The following is a 7,406-nucleotide window of genomic DNA, read 5'->3' as shown; positions in this document are numbered from 1 at the left end:
CTCTTACTGTGGTTTGCAACTAGCAAGTGTGACTTCCAGCATGCATTTTCCAAGCACTTGACCACCATTAATTAGTTGAAAACACCCTTCCAGGGTTCGAGGCACAGTGGTGATCCCTGTACCACAAAGCTTGGAAACTCCAGGGAGGCCCAAGACTGCGGCACCTGGGTTACAGCTGTGGGAAAATGAACCGGGTCTGCGGCTGTGCCGAACCTCCCGATGAAACGCTCTGGACACGCTGCTCTGGCGCACTGTGGGCTCTCAGAGTCCACCAGCCGCCTCTTCCCTTTACAGAGTCACTTGAACAACCATTCCCTTTTGCTCTCCTTTTTTGTGGGGAACTGTAATGAAATGACGATTCTCCATGGTCACAAAGTGCGGGGTCTCTGTAGGATTCAGGCACAAGGTGGGGCTGTTCGGGAGTCGCGGTCTGAGCAGTTCCCTAGGTGGAGAAGCCGAGGGAGGAAGCAGCGAGACCCGGAGCCCAGAGTTCACTTCCTGCAGGTGGGTGGGGCTGGCTCTGGGGCAGCTTCCAAGCTCTGTGTTCCAGGGACATACATTCCCTGTGACTGAGGCTCAGGCAGGGAGGAGGAAGAAAGGAGGTGTGGTGGGAAGCAGAGAGATCCTGAATCTGGGAGACTCACCCCACCTCGTTTATGGTCCATGGACTCTGAGCTCAGGGAGGACACAACACAGTCCACTCACTAACTAGACCCAGGGGGCTCACAGCTGGGGGTGGAAAGCAAGCTATCCTGTCTACACCACTCTGCAGGTCTCCTTCTGCAAGCGGGGGTGGGAAGGGGGGTCTTTGCAAAACGGGATGCCTGAGTGTGTCCCACCTTTTGGAAGCACAGCTCACTCTGAGACTTCCTCCTCTGGGATCTCCATCTTCCTTTGTGTCTTCCCCAGTTTTTCATCCCCAGAAGCCAGGATTCAAAAGAAGACTAAGGTGTGTTAATTTAAGAAAAAAGACAGAATCCCTGTCACTAAAAGTAGACTGATCCTGCAAGATGGGAGCTTTTGCCTTAGAGTTCGGTCCTGCTCCTGTCGCCAAATGGCTCAAATGACTGGCCTCAATTTCTAGATCTGTAAAATGGCTGTACTGGACTGAGCAATCTCTTAAATTTCCCAGCTGATAAATGCATTTAAAATTACAAGATTGTTATTCCACTGCTGAGGAAGTTCTAGATGGTTAGAGTGAATCCAAAGCAAACCATGTTCCTTGTGACCTGTACATTAGAGTTTCCTCTTTGCCCTTGGAGGAAGGAAATAGCCAAAAGCAGCTGTGTTCTGGGCTAAGACAAGATGTGGCTACAGAAAAATAATCCAGCCAGAGGCCACTACACAAGCAATACAAGCGTGGATGCTGGTGACAGCAAAACTAAGCAACAGAGGCGGGGAAACGCAACACCAGAGCAATTTACATCTACATTTATACTAAGTGAGTTTATTATAATTGCTGTTATTATGATTAATTCCTGAGGAATTAAATGGGATCCACCCTTTATTGCAAAGTATGGCTGAGCTGACTAAAGTATTATAATAAGTAAAAGGTCAAGAAGAAATAGATGCAAAAAAAAAAATTATTCCATGTAAACAGGATTTCTACTACTTAACTAAAAAGGGTGAAAAACCCTCATTTCTTGATGCCAAAATAAATTAAAGTGAGACTATAAACCTTATTTTCTCAGTGATGGGGAGACGGTTACCTGGTCTACGGTCAGGGTATGCTTTTCCTCTTTGCCTCCCTACCTGCTGATGGCCCCATTTACATGCTGTGACTTATTTTACCTTTCTGGTCCATGACCGAGGCCCAAAAATATATCAGCATCCCTGATTTCAAAAAAGCCAATTGGTCTCATTATTAAATAGCATTTACTAAGAGCACTGTAGTCGTTGTCTCTGAGATTCTGTTTCCCAGATGAACAGAATCAAAGAAAATTTCAACAAAACATCAAAATTTGCATTGCTAGCAAACAACAGAAGGGCCCAACGCTAGTGAGGACCCAGATTTGTTTGACTATAAAACCACCATCAGGGCACCATCGCACCAGGCCACAATGATGATGTATGGACTCTACCCTCACCAAACAGCTTGTTTCCCAGAACTTCTATTAGCACTGATGTAGGCCCAGTCGAACGCAGAGGGGCACAGCCAAGTGGCAGGTAAGCCCTGAGGGGTGCAAAACAGCCAGCTGGCCACCCTGCCATGTCAGCACCTCAGCCAGCCCAACAAGACTTCAATTCATTGAAGATCTTTGATTTATTTTATTTTTTTTGGAACCAGGTATTGAACTCGAGACCCTGTACTTGCCAGGCAGGTGCTACATCACTGAGCTAAACTCCCAGCCAGATTTTTTATTTGAAAACTGAAAAGTCTGTAGGCTCCTAAAACACAGAAACTCATGGTCAACATTCTGGATTCTACAACAAAGCCTCCTGGTCCTGTTTTCGCATTAATGTGAGTGGCTTTGTATAAGCATTAATGGATGCTTTGGCATTCATTTGGAGCCATATTCTTGCTTTTCCTAGGCTTTGCTTTTGTGGACACATCCAAGTTTATTTCAGTCATTTGGATGAAAAAGAAAAAAAAATGTAACACAGAATTCAGTTTTGGGCATCATATGGAAAGAAAAAATGACTACTTTGTAGTCAAAGAGATGTTGGCTATTGGATAATTAACTATTGTCCACACTCTACAGGGATAGCAAACTATTGATCAATTCTTCTTGGGTGCAATATTGCTTCATCAATCATTAAATAAGCTGTCCTGCCAGGGTAGGGAGAAGAACAAAAGACATATGACCTTGTTCTAAAGCATTTGTGTGCTATGTACTGGACTTTGGAATAATCGACTTGAATAAGTCAAGTCGATTTCAGATTTTAAGAGTGTAATTCCTAAAGAGACAGCTCTTATTAGCATTGAAATCTATGGAACACATGGCTCTGAAAACATCTTGTATCATGCAGCTCAACCAGACCAGTAAAGTCTGCATCTCAAAGTGAAATTTAGACCAGCAACTTTACATTGGTCCAGCCCCCACTTTCAGTGGTGCCCATCATCCTCCCTCCATGTGGCTATCCCCTCCAATCCTGTGACTCCCTATTCAGGTAGCTGCATCCATTCTTCTATAATCCAACACAGAGTGAGTCCCCTCTAAGGGCTGGAGGCTCATGAGGATCAGACAAGACAGGAAATGAAAGGAAAAGCCAACGCCTTCACTCATGGTTGCTATTGCTTCTTCAAGTACAGGTGACGATTTGGCCACCTTGTTTCCTGCAGGCACAGGACATGGCTCCTTCTCAAGGAGTACTAACTTCTGCTCTGCTTCCTGACTAGTAAAAACTATCTAATTTTGTGTGTGTGTGTGTGCTAGGGAACAAACACCAGGCCTTGCACATGCTAAGTATATGCTTTACTGCAGAGCCACTAAGTAATATGTGAAATCTAAAACAATGTTGTTACCAAACAGCTTGAGATACCGTAGGGCCCATTCCAGCATGGGCCTGGCACCCCAGCATGGAACCCTTTGGGGCTCATGGATGTCACTGAACTCTAACAATTTTGCCATTATAACATTTTTTTCACTCATTACTCTGAAAGTTCCATTCTGTCTAATTACCAAAAGCCCTGTTTATACTACTTGAAAGGATGTCCAAGAGGAAGGCGACAAGTTTAAAAAGTACCTCACCTACAAATACATATCACGCATATATGCTATTGCAAGAAGTAGAAAACAGTGCTTGATGGATTCGTTCACCACATCCCTTTTGCCGCATAGTGGCATTTGCAAAGCCATAGCAGAGCACAAACAGAGCTGCATGGGTCTTTTTTCCAAACTGCATTGTCCTGCATTACTTCCTTAACTTAGGATACAAGGAAGCTGGGAGGCATCATCCATAGAAGCCAAAGTCACTGGTTTGCGAAAGTCACTAGAATTAGAAAGTGGAAGAGTGACCTAAACTTAGGCCTTCTTGATTCCAAAGGCCATGTTTTTTGTTTGTTTTTGTTTTTGTTTTTGTTTTTGTTTTTGTTTTGTGGGTGTTTTCAGGAAACCCATATTGCTTCTCTGGTCAGTAGCTGCCTGCTATTCCAATGTCCTCTTTCTCTTCTTGTCACAGATATGTCCAACAAGGGAAGCACAGGAGGACAGAGAGGAAGAGCACTGTGACTATGCTGAGGCATGGAGGGTTGGCATTGCTCTGCTCTGTGCCCAGTAGACCAAGAAGCAGGACCTGAGTCTCTTCTGCTATGTCACCACAGCTCTCTCCCTTGCCTGTTAACAGTGACACATGGAAGGCAAAGCCATTACTGAGGCAATGGAAATGCAGGCAATGCCACCAGCATTTCCCACTTGGCCATCTGCGGACTCTCATAGACAGGTTGATGTGTTAGGACACTTTCTTTACCAAGTCACATGGTGGTGGGATGTTTGTCTGGAATGATGGTGAGATGTAGAGTAGACCAGCAATTCCAACCCCAAGCTTTCACAGTGATGAAAACAACAGCAGCAGCAACAACAACAACAACACATACACACACAAAAAAAACAAAAAAAAATGAGTACAAACAAAACTGGGATGTTGAATGGATGGATGGATTTTGCCACTGAGCACAACTTATTATGATATTGTGCTATAGTTTTACTGGAGTAACTGGGTAATGAGTGTATGGAATCTCTCTCAATTATTTCTTCAACTGCATGTGAATCTACAATTATCTGAGCACAATTTTTGATTAAAAACAATCAAAACAAAACCTCTCAAACAAAATGAAACAGTCATCAATCCACAGAATGAATGGCTTTGCCTTCGGTCATGAGTAGCCATGATGAACCAAGACAATAAAAGTGCCACTCACTGTCACCCCTGGCACACAAGGAGCAGAGCAGAGCCCAGCCGGCACTCCTCACCCTGTCTCTGTCAGTCACGAGCAGGGCCTGTCTGATTATGGATGAATAACTTGCAGCCAAGAAACATACATTGCAATGCTCTAAAAAAAGCAACCCTGCTCTTCTATTCCTGAAGAGCCCCAGTATGCAGCTGGCTCACCAAACCATACACAATGACTAAGAACCTTTAGCCCAGGTTTTGTTTCAGCTCAGGGAATTTCTACCCCCAGATCAGCAATTTCAGTCCTTCCCTATGCAAAATTAAACAGACTCTATAGATAGATAAATATGTTTTACAATAAGGCTCCTATCCCAGATACAAAAATACATACTTTATAAAAAGACCATGATTTTGGAATTTGAGAAACAGAAGTATTGCCTGGGAGAACTATAATCAGTTTTGGCTTTTCTGATCTTTAAAAGCTTTAGTATTCAGCCTATAGTCTCATTTAAAAACTTGACACCTGCTTCTTAGGGGTCTGGACACTTGACTAGCAAGTGTGAGGCCTTGGGTTTGGCAAAAACAAACAAAAAGAAGCCAATAACAAAAAAAAAAAAAAGCTTGGCCTTATGTTAAAATGATATTAACAAATCAAGCTGTGATGGACTTTTTCAGAGGAACACATTCATTATAAATACTGCCCTGTTCCATATAAGCAACCAAACCACAAATCTGACACTGGTCCTTAGCACCATTTTATGAATCGGAATGTATGTGGAACCGTTTCAGGACGTTTCCTGGCCAGGTAAGCTGTCCCTTGTATCTTCTGAGGCTCTCTGACCCACCCACCTCAGTAATTATGTCTCACTGAAGTCTCCTCCCAAGGAGCATTTGAAAACTAAGAAATTTTTTTATGATTTTTCATGCTAAAAAGTAAAAAGCAAACACTATAACCTTTGAAGTTGGAAAACAATAACCCCTCTTCATCTTTCTCCATTCACTTCTTTCTAATTCATCTTGAATTTTAAAATGTCTTTTTCTTTTTGTTTTGCAAAGCTAGGCTAAATACATCTTAGCAAAATGTTTCAAAAGAATGCAAATACAGACGCAGTTCTTTTGTGCTAGAAAGGACTTCCAAATCAGGTAAGGCTGGTTCCACATAAAGGGGAGGGGCTTACTGTCCACCTTTGTCATCTCCTTCATTTTATAATGCACCCCAATAGTTTAAGTCACGTGCTCAAGATCCAGCTTCAGATTAGCATTCTGGCCTTTCGCCCCTGCCACAGTGTGATATTTCCTTCAAAAAGTACCTCCTCTGCCCCCCAACCCAGGTCTCCCCGCCTACCTTACCTAGAAAGGAGGGAGGGGAGAAGACACATAAAAAGTTATGATTAATTGCACCCAACACCTGCATTAAATGAAAAACATAAACACCTTTGGGGGATGTGCCCCAGGCTGCAGTAGGGCATATTGGACTTACTCTACCCTTGTAAAGGCTTTGGTTTACAACTAATAACTTAGTGTGAGGCCAGTCTCAGCTGCATAGTGAGACCTTGTTTCTTGTTTTAAAAAAAAAAAAAAAAAAAAAACAGCCCAGGTCCCGCATCACAGAACTACATCTCTTCTATGAAAGAAAACTATGGCAAAAATTGTCAAAACACGAAACACGACCGTCTTTCTCCACAGATCTTTAAAGCTCAATCATCTGCTCCAGTTTCCATCTATTTAGTGTCATTTTCTTACTCTTAAATACTAATTAGGTGTTCTTAAGACAAATGGATCGATCGGTTTTTATCAGCACCCCATTAACCTAGCATGTTATCTTGAAATTCATCCACGTACACGCAAGTCTTCATGATAGCCCTGGATTAAGCTCATTGTCATGTGGACCATCAGAAAGTTTTTAAAAATGCACAAGCGCTGTTAACATTAGCTGAAATAATAGGTGAGAGGCCGTCCCTGCTTTTGAGGATCATAGTGCATTACCTTAAAAACTTACGCAGCAAATTCATAATAATAAACAGAATGGCACAACCATGAACTCTTCCGCCTGGGCACCGCGCATCCGAGAGTTTCCCAGTCATTCACCGGTCTCCAGCGACGCCAACCCCCACCCGACTCATCCACCATCGCCGCAACCTTGTATGAAAAAGACAACCATTCTGAGCCGCTTGAAAACTGAGTGAGAAAGCGAGAGAGAATCGTGGCAGAAAATAATACACAGCTGTGATAATATCATGTTTTTTAAAAATACCATAATATAGTTTTACCTTTAAAAATAAAAGATAAAAAGGGGCGTCTGCGAATGATTAGAGATTGCAGTCTGAAGCCAGTTACAGTCACTGCAATTGATAATAAACTGAAAACCCCTTGAGAGCAGGTAAATGCTTTGCAACCCTGACCCCAGGCTCTCACATTACTTAACTACCCTGCGGTCGTTGCATTACATCACCACCCTAGCGATTGGTCCCTGCGTTTTAACTCTCTCCCTGTCTCCTCCGATTAGGAGCGACACCGCAGCAGAGAAACTTTGCCGGGAGTTTGTGCTTTCTCGCTTCGCTTTTCACTTGTGG

General features: G+C 43.2%; 1 protein-coding gene across 4 annotated transcripts in view; it reads right to left on the bottom strand.

Moving 5' to 3' along the window:
* Window positions 1–7,406, bottom strand: part of Creb5 (cAMP responsive element binding protein 5) — a 421,895-nt gene that overhangs the window by 127,512 nt on the left and 286,977 nt on the right. The window lies entirely within an intron of this gene.

The sequence above is a fragment of the Octodon degus genome, unplaced genomic scaffold (genome assembly GCF_000260255.1).
Source record: "Octodon degus isolate 3935 unplaced genomic scaffold, OctDeg1.0 scaffold00015, whole genome shotgun sequence".
Lineage (NCBI taxonomy): Eukaryota > Metazoa > Chordata > Mammalia > Rodentia > Octodontidae > Octodon > Octodon degus.
Note: the sequence above shows the minus strand (reverse complement) of the source record. Positions and strands in the feature narration are given on the sequence as shown.